A 14,135-nucleotide genomic window follows, 5' to 3' on the forward strand; every position below is an offset into this window, starting at 1 on the left:
TGCTTCAACTGCAAGCAACAAGGTTAGACTGACAATATTTTTGTACTTTTTGAATGATAAACATATGAAAGGCAAAGATATACAAATGCAAAGTATGCTTGGTGATCAAGAAACAAACCTACAAGGCAATCTACCCACTAGGAGGGGACAAAGGCATGCAATGATCCTTGAGGTTATGATATAAATGATATGGGCCATGAGGGATCTTAGGGCCCAAAATTGGGGTCTTACACATACCACACACAAAAAGAAAATGATCAAAGGGTGAACCTAATCTCATACATACTTGTATTGGTTCATGAACCAATTAGCCTTAGGATATTGAGATATCATTGGCCAATGAGAGGAATGGGATAGAAAAGGATTGAAGATGAAGAGGGAGGGGATATGAGACAAACACAAATTGGTCATGGAAGGAATTTTATCAAATTAAAATCATTCATTCATTTTGGGAGATGAAATGTACATTTCATCAATCCCCTAAATCCAACAAAAGTCAAATCAACCTTGACCAAGGCCCAAATACATAGTCAAACTTCACAAGTCAATAAAAATGACTCCACACAATTTATTTTCAATTAAACAAATTAAAAATCAATTAAAAATGCATTAAATTAAATTATGTTTTATCAAAAACCTAAAACCTCTTCAAAACACCAAATAAATGGCGAAGAGATTTATCATATGTCAAACAAGGTCAAAGGACCTTGGAGAAAAATTTTCACTATTTTTGAAAAGTCAAAAGTATTTTTAAACAAATAAAAATATACACAAAAATAATTAAATCATGAAAAATATCAATATTGATCCAAAAAATAATTTTAATTCAGAAAATAAAAGATAAAAATATTTGAATTTTTTTGGTGAAAGTCCCATATTTTTTGGATCAATAATGAAATTAATATGAATTAATGAAAATAATGGAAATAAAAGAAATTAACAAAAATTCAAAAAATCACGTGGACCATCTGATCTCCTTCATTAATTGAGGTGGCAGATCAGATGGATCAACACGCATTCCACATGGACCTAAGACAACTGAAGCACGCGTGGTAATCAGAACCAATGCACAGGATTAAAACAATTTTAATGGATCCTATGGTTGAGATGCTTCCAACACATCGTCGGAACTAGAGCTCCGGTCTTCTTCTCCGGTGGACCTCACCGGACTAGTTCAACTTCAACCATCACCAAAAGGAAAAAGCAAGACATGGATTTAAAGAAAAATGCTCAGGAGCTCGAATCTGGCCTCGATTTTTTCTAATTCCAAGTATATGAGAAGATACAGGGAGTTGAATTTTGAGGATCATGAACTGAGTTGCTTTAATTTGACCTTAAAGCAACTCAATCTTGTTGCCTACATTGGTAGGACTTCAGACAACCAAAACTTAACAAGAATAGTGGAGAATTGAGAGAGAATCGAAGAGGAGAAGTTTCTGAAAAATCACCTTCGAGTTGATCCAATTTCACTTGATCTTGATCTGGATTTGGTTGCTCTCTCCCCCTCTTGCTTGCAGAAACCAAATGGAATGAAAATGGAAGTGAATTTCTGGAGTTTGAACTTCCAAACAGATGGTGAAGTTCAAGCTCGATTTCAAGAGAAATCTAAGAAAATTCTATGGCAGTGAGGGTTTGCAATGGTCTAGAAAAGCTTGGGCAAGGTGTTGATTATGAATCTGAAGCCTTAAGCTTGTTTAAATAAGCAATGTGTTTGATATTTGCATCACTTGAAAATTCAAAAAAAATAGCAACTTCCTTGCATGGGTGCATGGGCAATAATTTGGGCCTCAATATTTATGCAATCCAATTCCAAATCGTGTATAAAGTCTGCTGAAACCATCATGTGCAAGCATGAAAATGGAAATGGTCATGTGAAGTTCAATCTTGCCAAAACACTTCCCATAATGAAGCCATGAGCAAGTCCTTCAATTTTAGTCCAAATGAGATTATCTTGGATGTTTTTGAAAGGCGAGATCAAGGGGAAAAATTTTCATGTTGAACACTTTTTCATTTGAAGCTTGGATCATGATGAATTTTGAGGTGGAATTTTGGGAAATCAAACATATTTAAAAAATTTCTAAGTCCCAAGTCAAATGTTCACTTCTTCCACCTTGAATACCTTTTTCTATGGCCTTCAAATAAGAAAAGTTCCTTCATCAAAGTCGTACCTATTTCAAACCTCTTCAATTAGGTCACCAATTTGACCTTATTTGGATTTGGCATGAAGGAGTTATACATTTTAGATGTTGAGGAAAATCACTTGTTCAATGGTATTGGTCCAAAATGACCTATAATGTTTCCTCTTGGAATATGCGCTTGCAAGTTGAATTTGCACTTCCTCCAAACATAAAAGTTGAAGTAGACATCTTTAATTTGATCATGTAATTTTAATGGCTTTCATCTCATAAAAATTGAGCAAGTTATGGTCTTCGGAAGTTGACCTCCAAACTAGGGTTTAGACAAAATGACCTATAATCTTTTACCACACAAAATGACTTTACAAGAAAAATTAGCTCTTTACCTCAACCTGAAAGTTGTTTTTGATGTCATTTAGAGTAAGTTTTCTCTTGGAATAATTTTCATATGATAAATATTGTAGGAGATATGGTCTAGGGAACCCTAGTTTTGACCAGTTGACTCTCTCTGGTCAACCACCATGAACCAACTTGCTAGCTTAACATTCTCTTGACTTTTGGGACTCATGGAGGATCAAATATGCATAAGATGATGTAAGGTGAAGTATCCCTTGAAATATTTGATCAATTGTTGAAGAAACTTGTTGAAGAAGTCACACAAGATATTTAGATGAATTAAGGTTTCCTAGATAAACCAACTCCAAACCTTTGATGATTTCTTGATCAAAATAACATGTAAAGATAATGGGGATCCATATATGATACTTAGAGACAATGTAAACTAATTCTTGATGGATCTCCTTGCACCGAGGGTCTTAAACCCTAGATATGAGCTTGCAAGAGCATATGTGAACATACACACTACCTACAAAAGCAAAAAACTATACATTGACATATTTTTGGTATTTTGGTTAGTAAATAAAGAAAAATGAAGTATGATACAATCAAATGTGCTTGGTGATCTCTCCCAATGCAAACCCAATGAATGAGGGGTAAGGAGAATGCCAAGGTGTGATCCCAATGTTAATGCATATGATGAGAATAGCATGAGGGATCTTAGGGTCAAAATTGGGGTCTTACAGTTATCCCTTACCTATAAAATAAGTGAGATAGTCACGACCCATGCAATGAATCTAGAAAGCAGTGTCACGGGATTTTCTCGAAAAGAAAAGATAAAATAAAATGAAAAACTCAAAATCAAATGAAAATCCCGCTAAGTCAAAAGCTTGAAAACAAGATTGACTTAGGCAAAAGTTAGGGCATCCCAGTGGGCTGCAAACCCAAAGGATCAACCCAAGCAAAAATAAGGGAAAGAAAAACAAAATAAACAAGAGGATCAATATCAAATTCCTCAGCAAGACTAAATCTCTGTGACTGCAAACAAAAGCAAAATATGAGTGACTCTCACTCCAAACTCTCATGGGTTCCTTAACCATTATTGTCGATATCCAAAATCCTTTTCTGAAAGATTGACGCTTGTTTTAAGCTAATTGAAATTAGGACTGGAGAACATCACAGAGAATGGGTGGGTTTGAATAGGTTTTAAGCCTTTTATCCTTTCTTTTTGAAACCGTGAACCATGCCACGTTACAACCCTCAAAAGACCTAATTGAAGAATGGTCTATTTTGAAAGCATACTATGGTAAGATCGCATTAAGCTGACTCCTGAAGATTTGCTTGTCATTTGTATTGATACTCATATGGCATTCTAATAAGTGATGCATTCACTATATGTTGTAATCTTAGTGAACACACTTGAGTTTCAAAACTTGCATGAGCATGACATTATAATTATCATTTTTAAAATAAGCATTTTACATGCGAACAATCATTTGACATCAAGGAAGCATAGACAATGGGAAGGTTGATCAGTTTCTTGATATTCCATAGCTCAGATCTCTTCAAGAGTCAGTCAATCTAGGGCAACCACGTTGAGATTTTACAGATCTCTCTGAATCATCCGGATATGGGCAAAAGTTACTTCAAGGCTCGTATTGGGGCAGACCACCCCAAGAGTACGAGAATTCAATCATCCCCAAGATGGTTAATCAAGGGAGTATAGTTTCAAGACGCTGGGGAAAGACAGTTTGAGACACTCAGATGATAAGACTACCCTATAACTGGTAATTGGGGCAGTTGGTGCAGATACTCAGTATATTGGGGCAGAGGCAGGCTATGTAGGTACAAGCTCTGTCCATGTTTCAGACATAATCCAGAGGTATGAAAATAGTTATTTAGCTTAAAATAGGTGTCGGAGAATCACGTATGGATGATCCCTTATCCTAGCCTAAAATTCTAACCTCTCTCTATATGAGCATCTAGCTTAACCATTGCATAAATCATCATCATCTATTAATCATATCGCTTCACTCATGCATATCATTCATATAGCATAGCATGAAGCCATGTGGCAAATCAGAAGAAAAAAAGCTCAGTATTTTATTAGCATCTTAAAATCCCAAACTCTTCTGGTACCTTTTAAAACCAGCTGGTTTGACACTTCTTTCAAAGTCCAACTTGCTTGGCATCTTTTAAAGCCCAGTTTGATTGGTACATTTCTTCCAACCTTCTAGGTTGTTGAATCTTTTTCGAACCTTAGTGGTTGGTGAACCTTTTTTAAATCATCAGGATTGATAAACCTTTTTCCAACCTTTAGGGTTGATAATCTGTTGTTTCCCACCTCTGTGGTTGATAAGCCTTTTTCAACCTACATGGCTGATAACCTTTTTTTTCAACCTTTAGGGTTGGTGATCGTTTTTTCAACCTTTAGAATTGATGACTTTGTTTCCAACTTTTGTGGTTGTTGAATCGCTTTCCAACCTTTAGGGTTGATGACCTTTGTTTCCAACCTTCGTGGTTGGTGAACTTTTTTCAATCATCAGGATTAATAAACCTTTTTCCAATCCTTAGTGTTGACGATCTTTGTTTCCAACCTTTAGGATTGATGAAACTTTTTCCAACCTTTAGGGTTGATGATCCTTTGCTTCCAACCTTCGCGGTTATGGAATCTTTTTCCAACCTTTAGGGTTGATGTTCCTTTGTTTCCATCCTTCGTGGTTGTTGAACCTTTTTTCGACCTTCACGGTTGACGAACCCCTTTTCAATCTTCCGGATTAATGACCTTTTTCCCAACCTTTAGGGTTGACATTCCTTTTTCAAAACCTCTGTGGTTAACTTTGTTTCCAGTTTTTTTAAACTGATGATTCATTTTTTAAACCCTTTGTTTACAAGGGTATTCCAAAACTTTTGTGTTAAAGCTTATGGGCTCCCTATTCTTATATCAGAGGTTAGCATACATGGCTTCATGTTTCATAAAATGATAAAAGATACAATTTAGCATGCATACCATGACCTGCACTTACCATTAATATGCCCACAGTATGTCAAAAATCCCCAGTAAATGAACTCGTAAAAGTCAAACTGCCATCCTGTACGACCGTCCTCAATTGGCAAATTTTCGGTTACTTCGATATCTAATTCACTCATACCTTGAATACTCGAAAAGCTTTCTCAATTCGACCATCCAGGTCTAAGTAGATTAAATAGGGGCAGTTGTCATACCCCAAAGTTTTCCCTCCCCTTTTCACTTTTCATCTGACCCATGACTTAAGATTCATCTGCATTCATATGCATCATGCATTCATACATTCAAGGCTTGTGGTTAATAAAACACAGGGTTTTTCTTGAGGATTATGGTATTTCTCATCATGTGGGTGAAACCCTAATTTCATGTTCGTTGGACCTTGATGCACAAAGTCCACAACATGATATTCATTTGTGCATTCAAACCCTAATTCAGGACCTCGCTATTCATGATTCATTGAATTTGGTGCATTCACGACACATCTATCCAAGTTCATTGTTTGCATATAAGCTCAAGGCTCATTCAATCCATAATATTCACATTGCAACCTTCACCCAATAGCATGATCATTTACATTACATTGATCCAAAGATTTCAATCAAGTTCAGGTACATTTAGAATGGAAGTTTGGAGTGTAAAGCTTTTGCATTTTATTTTTAGCACATGTATTTATCACATTAGGACATTCATATATGATTTGCAATAGCAAAACCAAAGATTGACTTGAATTTGATTACATAGAAATTGGGTTTCCATTAAGTCATGAATCATTACATAAATTCATACACACATGATATTCACCATTTCCAATTCATTCAAGGTTTCTAATACCATACAAATTCAACATTCAATTTTCAATACAAACCATACATTTCCATTTTTAATTCATGTTCATTTTCAACTTACATTTCTATTTACATCATAAGCTAATCTGATTCAAACCATACAATCAAAAATCCATTATCAATTTCCAAGTCAAACAAGCCAATTTCGCATCTTAACGCCATTTACACCCCTTCGACCTACGTCATAGAATATTCAGTATATGCGCTGTCAGCTGGCTAGTCATAAATTTGGAGAGTATCATCTATTTTTCTCCATCATAATGAATGACTGTCATATTCACTTACTTGTTGATTCAGATGAACAAGAAGTCCTCCAACAAGTTCAGGAGTTCTATGCAGACTTTGTTGTTATTGATCATTAGCATTTCACTTTCTACGTGCCTTCAAATTACATTTATATGCTCCCAACTATCATAGACCCTTCAGCATTACAACGTTTTAGTGATCGGGTTGTTGAAGGTCTGGCTTCTTTTTTTTGCATTTAAACGAAGATATCAAAGAACATTTGATATTTCTAAAAGAATAGCACAGGAAACAACTAAAGTGGGGTACCAAGAGGAAAGTTGTCCTTTTGATTTTAGGCGAATGGAAGTTTCTCCATTGTTGACGGTCATTGACAGGAGGGATGACCCTTTAACCCTGTTGCTAAATCAATGGACTTATTACACTATGGTTCATGAATTTATGGGAATCCAAGACAACAAAGTGGACGTTAAAACTTCACTCTCCGTAACCACCTCCACAACTGAACCAACTGAAATCTAACAGAACTAACCAACTTGTACATAGTTTCTAACATATTTTATCAATAAAACTACCTGCCTCATTTCAATTAATGACTAACATCCACATTCAACTAACATACTAATAAATCCTAACACCACCACTTATACACCAAAAATAGAATTAACTAACTTTAACCGATCATACATACTAGATGGAAATGAAGAGGAAATTAAAACCAAATTCAAGCCAAATTCATTCACTCATTTGATTTCCCTAACAAATAACTAACTAATTTCATTTACAACTAACTTTGAATTTCATGTGATTTTGAAGGTGAATTTCATAACTGAATTCAATTCAAAACTCTATAAAAATAACTCGGCACTCACAGTTTTTTCTTCTTTGAAAAGCTCCATTTCTTCCAAGCGCCAATCTTCATTGCTTCCAAGCCTCAATCTTCATTGCTTCCAAGCCTCAATCTTCATTCTTCCAAGCTTCAATCTTCACTTCTTCCAAACTTCAATATTCATTCTTCAACCTTCGAACTCTCCTGCAGTCAGATAACCAAATGTGATTCCTCTTCACTTTTGATTTGCTCTGCACAACAACTGCAACACCGCCATATACAGAAAGGACAAAATCGAAGAAGTCCTAGAAGAAGAAAAAAGACGAATCATAACCACAGAGAGAGAATTGGTACCTGTTCATAATCAAACTTCAAATCCGGTAAGTCTTCCATTTTGTATCGACACCGCTTTTCTTCAGTTTATGCATTTGATAACAGAACAAGCCGAATTTTCGGAGCTACGGAGCTTTACGATGGAAAGACGTGAATCACGACTGAACCCTGAAGTTTCCTTGAAGGTGATGAACGCGCAAGCTGTTGAACACATCATGATTCATCCCCAATTATCTTCGACTCCACGTGCAAGATATGATTCGATTTGGAAATTTTCATTTCGATATTGGATCTTGTAAATTCGATACGGTAAAAAGGATGATGATCCAGAATCAAAACGGGAAGCTCATTAGTGATGATTAGGCTCTTCTTTGATTTGTTTTTTTCAATGGACATTCGTAATGAGAAGTGCGAGAACTGGAGAATTTGAGAACGACAAGGAGAAGCATCCAATATTCATACGTGTGTTGTAGGATCAACATAGATCAGTCTTGGATGCTTGGATCGGGTTTTCGAAAACTTTACCTCGTACCCCTACAATTGTACCCACAACCCTACAAATAATTTTTTTTGACCAAAATACCCTCATATAAATATGGTATATTTTTCAGAAATGGAAGTTTTTTCCATTTGCGCTTGAAGACTTTCGGAACATACATTTTTGGGATTTTTTGGCATTGTAAACCGGAACACTAAGAGTAAGTCTTCCGGTTCACAAATTGTATATCGGAACACTTATCCAAAGTCTTCCGGTTCGCTGCATTTTTGGGGCATTGAACCGGAAGTCTTTTAGAAAGTCTTTCAGTTTGGTTGGTTGTGTACCGCAACTCTTTCTTAAAGACTTCCGGTTTGGATGAAGTAAATTGGAACTCTTTTATAAAGTGCTCCGGTAGTCAACCCTGTTTTTCTCCACACTGGAACTCTTCTTTGAAGTGTTCTAGTGCATTTTTTTTATAATTTTTTAATTTATTTTTTTAATTTTTTTAATTTTTTAATTTTTTATTATTTTGTTAGAATATTTTTTTGTAGTGGTTCGAAGACGAGGTGCAGATGGTAGGATTCCAGACCGCAGTTTAGGCCGAGCGCATCTTCATCTGCAGTAGAGTCAACTGAATATCCAGGAGGGTCGTACGATACGTCTCTTTTGGTGAAGTACGAGCATCATGTTGCTTGCCATTTATGGTTTGGTGAGGTAAATAGATGGGATATATTTGAAAATAAATAATAGTTGAATATTTAATATTATGTTTTCAAATACGTGTTTTAATTGTTTTTAGGAAAAAGGTCCAAAGAAAGAGTTAAAGGTTGCTGGACATGGACTGAAGCTGACATCTAGGGTTCCACTGGCTCTTCCACAACAGGTGGAGAGTTGGGTATCTAGATCTGGTTTATCTTCACTTCAGAGAACTAGTTTGAACAAGATAGACACGAATCTTGTCTTTACATTTGTGGAAAGATGGCATCTAGAGACATCTTCATTTCAAATGCCGTTTGGTGAAATGAGCATTACTTTGGATGACGTCTCATGTCTGCTTCACTTGCCCATCAGGGGTGTCTTCTGGAGTCCTCAGTGTAAGAACAAAACTGGTTCTACAATAGATTTCTAAGATTTTGATGATAAAAAAGGATGAAACCAAAAATGGCACTCTAACGAGATTTTTTCTTAGTATGCAGGACTCTGAACATTCATGCAGGAATCTGAACATTCACGCAGGACTCTGAACAGTTATGAAGGACTTTGATCATATATCAGATACAAACGTATGTCAGATACAAAGTATTAAAGGATCAGACGCCGTTGAGAAAGGAGTACGTCCAAGAAGTTCTGATTCTGATCAAAGAAAGACAGAACCAGAAGCTCCAACATTCTACTGGTCATAGACTCTGATATTTTAGAAGACTAGTACTCTGAGAAGCTCTGATGAAGTCAGACGTGATCATCCTCTGAAGAATAACTCTGGTACATCAAGACTCTGATAAAGATTCACAAGTCCAGAAAGCATAACAGAAATAATTCTCACTATGGAAAGGAAGTATTTTAAGAAAGAATTTAAAAGGGAGACAAAATGGTTATAGAAAGAAACACAGAAGTAATGACATTGAATACTCATCAAAGACCAAGATTATGTCATCACTCTAACAGTCCTTCTCAACTACTATATAAAGGACAATTTACCTCACTAGAGAGACACGCATCTGCGACGCAAAGAAACTTCATTCATATTCTATCATTTTTTCACGAGCTACTGCTCTTACGTGAAAAACTCTTGTTCTAATACTTTTCTGTAATACTCGCTTACTCTTAGAAGCGCTTTACATTACAACTCTATTTTGCTTAAATTGTTTTTGTTCCTCAAGTGACTCTGCGCAGTCTATATACTTGAGAGGGCTAAGAGATTATTCTCTTAGACAATTGGTTGTGTAATCTTTCAAGATTAGTGGATTAAGTCCTTTTTGAAGGCGAAATCACCTTGGCCGGGTGGACTGGAGTAGCTTTGTTTTCTAAGCGAACCAGTATAAAATTCTATGTGTTCTTATATTTGAAAAAGCTTTTATTTCCAAAACAATTCAAACCCCCCTTTCTTGTTTTTCTCACCTTCAATTGGTATCAGAGCTTCGGCTCTGTTATTGATTTTCTAATCAAACACTTAACAGTGTAGAGAGATCCAGAGTGAGAAAAACTATGGCCAACACAAATGAAAGAGATAGTTACAACGCTAAACCTCCAGTCTTTGATGGAGAGAAATTTGATTATTGGAAAGACAGAATTGAAAGTTTCTTTTTGGGCTACGACGCTGATCACTGAAACATTGTCACAATTGGCTACATACCACCTGTGACAGATGCTGGAGTTTCCATTCCCAGAAGAAAAATGTCAGATGATCAGAAGCGTGAATTTAAGAACCATCACAAAGCCAGAACGATACTTCTCAATGCCATTTCCTACAATGAGTATGAAAAAATCACCAACAGGGAAACAGCTAAAGAGATACTTGACTCCCTAAGGATGACTCACGAAGGAAACTCTCGGGTCAAAGAAACAAAGGCTCTGGCTCTAATCCAGAATTATGAAGCCTTCAAAATGAAGGACGATGAAGTTGTAGAGGTAATGTTTTCTAGATTCCAAACTTTAATTGCAGGACTCAAAGTGCTAGATAAAGGATATACAATTGCGGACCATGTCAAGAAGATCATCAGAAGCTTGCCAAAGAAATGGAGACCTATGGTCACAACCTTAAAATTATCAAAGGATCTGAACAACATCAGCCTTGAAGAACTCGTCAGTTCACTCAGAAGTCACGAGATAGAACTAGAGGAAGATGAGCCTCAGAAGAAGATCAAGTCTATAGCACTAACGTCCAGATCAGAAAGGCGCAAGTATGATAGAAACAAAGCCTTCCAGGCTGAAGAAGCAGACATTGATGACTCTGAAAAGGAAGATTCTAACGATGAGGAAGAATTATCCCTCTTAACCAGAAGAGTAAAACAACTATGGAGAGAAAGGAATAATAACTTCAGAAAACCAAGATCCAAAGGAGATCGATCAGAACCAACTTCAAAAGTTAAATCTAACAAAGATATAACTTGCTATGAATGTAAGGAAACAGGTCATTACAGAAACGAATGTCCCAAGTTGAAGAAAGAAAGCTCCAGAAAAGAGAACTTCAAGAAAAGTTCCTTCATAACCAAAAAAGGACTGATGGCTACCTGGGATGACAGTGGATCTGACTCATCAGAATCATACTCTAATGAACAGGCAAATGTGGCACTCATGGCTACCACCTCCAGGAATACTTCAGATGGAGAATCTGAATCCGAAGAGGTATTTTCTGATCTTTCTCGCTCTGACCTTGAATCATGCCTATCTGAAACTCTAAACTCATATCAGAAACTTAAACAAAAATTTAAAGCTGTAAAAGAGGTGCTTGAAGAAACCCTCCAAGAATGTGGTAAACTTGAGATAACAGTTTCATAACTAAAAGATGAAAATCGAACCTTGACATTAGAAAGAGAATCCACAAATAAACAATGCTCAAAACTTGAAGAAGCGTTATCTCAAGCTCCAAAAACTTCAAACATAGTAATTTATGAATATGAAAAATCTTTTCAAAATTTTCTGAAGAATGGGATAGAGAGAAGCAGAATGGCATCCATGATCTATGGGGTCAGTCAGAACAACAGAAGAGGAATTGGGTATGATCCTAGTGAAGATAAAACTTCTACTAATGACAAACCTAAATCTCCATTTTCCTATCATTATACACATACACAAGCACAACGCTTTGATAATGCTAGAAAACCCAAAGTGATAAGAAACTTTGGGAAAACTAATTACAAAGGACCCAAACGATTCTGGGTACCAAAAGATAAGATTGTTTATGTTGCAGATATCTTATGCAGCAGAGTTAAAACACAAGTCATGGTACCTGGACTCTGGATGCTCGTGACACATGATGGGAAGAAAGTATATGTTCCAAAACCTGGAACTTAAAGATGCTGGATTCGTAGGTTTCAGAGGAAATCAGAAAGGAAGGATCAGAGGCTCCGGAACTATTGGTAATGGTACTCTTCCCTCTATATCTGATGTTCTCTATGTAGAAGGATTAATGCATAACCTGTTATCAATAAGTCATTTAAGTGATAGCGGGTATGACGTAATCTTCAATCAAAAGACATGTAAAGCAATTAATCAGAACAATGGAACAATCCTATTCACTGGCAAGAGGAAAAACAATATTTATAAAATAAATCTTTCAGATTTAAAAGAACAAAATGTAAAATGTTTAATGTCTGTTCATGAAGAGCAATGGGTACGGCATAGACGCTTGGGCCATGTTAGCATGAGAAAGCTATCTCAGCTAAATAAACTTGAGTTAGTCAGAGGTCTACCCAAGCTGAAGTTTTCTTCAGATGCTCTATGTGAAGCATGTCAGAAAGGAAAATTTTCAAAATCATCTTTTAAAAAGAAAAATATTGTTTCTACCTCTAAGCCTCTAGAACTTCTTCATATTGATTTGTTTGGTCCTGTTAAAACAGCATCAGTCACTGGGAAGAAATATGGACTAGTTATTGTTGATGACTTTAGTCGCTGGAGATGGGTAAAATTCTTAAAGCACAAGAGTGAGTCTCACTATGTATTCACTAGCTTCTGTTCCAAAATGCAAAACGAATTTGACTCTAAAATCATCAGAGTCAGAAGTGATCATGGTGGAGAATTTGAAAATAATTTTTTTGAAGAATTATTTGACTCTAAGGGAATATCCCATGATTTCTCCTGTCCTAGAACTCCACAACAAAATGGAGTTGTAGAAAGGAAGAATAGGACACTCCAAGAGATGGCCAGAACCATGATCAATGAAACAAATGTGGCTAAGCACTTTTGGGCTGAAGCAGTAAATACAACATGTTATATTCAGAATAGAATCTCCATAAGACCTATTCTAGAAAAGACTCCCTATGAACTGTGTAAAGGAAGAAAACCCAACATTTCTTATTTTCATCCTTTTGGATGCTCTTGCTTTATTCTGAATACTAAAGAACATCTGAACAAGTTTGATTCAAAAGCACAAAAAGGTATTATGTTAGGATACTCAGAACACTCTAAAGGCTACAGAGTATACAATACAGAAACCAAAATTGTGGAAGAATCAATTCACGTCAGATTTGATGATAAGCTTGACCCTGAAAAGTCAAAGCTAGTTGAGAAACTTGCAGATCTGGGGATTACTCTTGCAGGTTCTGAAGAGAAGATCAAAGCACCATAAGTATCTGATATACAAAGTTCAGAAGGAACTAAAGCCCCAACGATCCAATATAAATCTAAAAGTCGCCCCAACATATCTGAAGAGTTGATTATGGGAAACAAGGATGAACCTATCCGAACTAGGTCAACCTTCAAGGTACCTAAAAAAACCCCTCTGGGACTAGTATCTCTAATCGATCCTACTTCCTGTGATGAGGCACTTCAAGATGACGACTGGGTTCTAGCCATGAAAGAAGAGCTAGATCAATTCACAAAGAATGACGTCTGGGATCTTGTTCCTAAACCCAAAGGCATTCACATTATTGGAACCAGATGGGTGTTCAGAAACAAGCTAAATGAGAAAGGCGAAGTCGTCAGAAATAAAGCTCGACTGGTGGCTCAAGGGTACAGTCAACAAGAAGGCATTGACTACAATGAAACCTTTGCCCCAGTCGCCAGGTTAGAATCTATTCGCTTACTTGTTTCTTTCGCTATAAATCATTCTATCAAACTATATCAAATGGATGTCAAGAGCGTATTTCTTAATGGCTATATATCAGAAGAAGTGTATGTCAATCAACCTCCAGGCTTTGAAAATTCAATTTGTCCAGAACATGTTTTTAAACTTAAGAAATCTTTATAC

General features: G+C 36.2%; 2 long non-coding RNA genes across 3 annotated transcripts; one reads left to right on the top strand and one right to left on the bottom strand.

Moving 5' to 3' along the window:
* Positions 1 to 7,299: 7,299 nt before the first annotated feature.
* Positions 7,300 to 8,301, bottom strand: LOC127135497 (uncharacterized). 2 transcript variants are annotated; one of them, XR_007808584.1, is made up of 2 exons: positions 7,771 to 8,301; positions 7,300 to 7,620 (listed from the first exon to the last, which is right to left on the bottom strand). It is a non-coding gene; the product is annotated as an uncharacterized LOC127135497 (long non-coding RNA). The 2 variants fall into 2 exon arrangements; XR_007808585.1 differs by having other exon boundaries at positions 7,300 to 7,678.
* Positions 8,302 to 8,775: 474 nt separating this feature from the next.
* LOC127135498 (uncharacterized) lies at positions 8,776 to 9,944 on the top strand. The gene is made up of 3 exons (XR_007808586.1): positions 8,776 to 8,941; positions 9,027 to 9,321; positions 9,424 to 9,944. It is a non-coding gene; the product is annotated as an uncharacterized LOC127135498 (long non-coding RNA).
* Positions 9,945 to 14,135: the final 4,191 nt, after the last annotated feature.

This window comes from Lathyrus oleraceus, chromosome 4 (genome assembly GCF_024323335.1).
Source record: "Lathyrus oleraceus cultivar Zhongwan6 chromosome 4, CAAS_Psat_ZW6_1.0, whole genome shotgun sequence".
In the NCBI taxonomy this organism is placed as follows: Eukaryota; Viridiplantae; Streptophyta; class Magnoliopsida; order Fabales; family Fabaceae; genus Lathyrus; species Lathyrus oleraceus.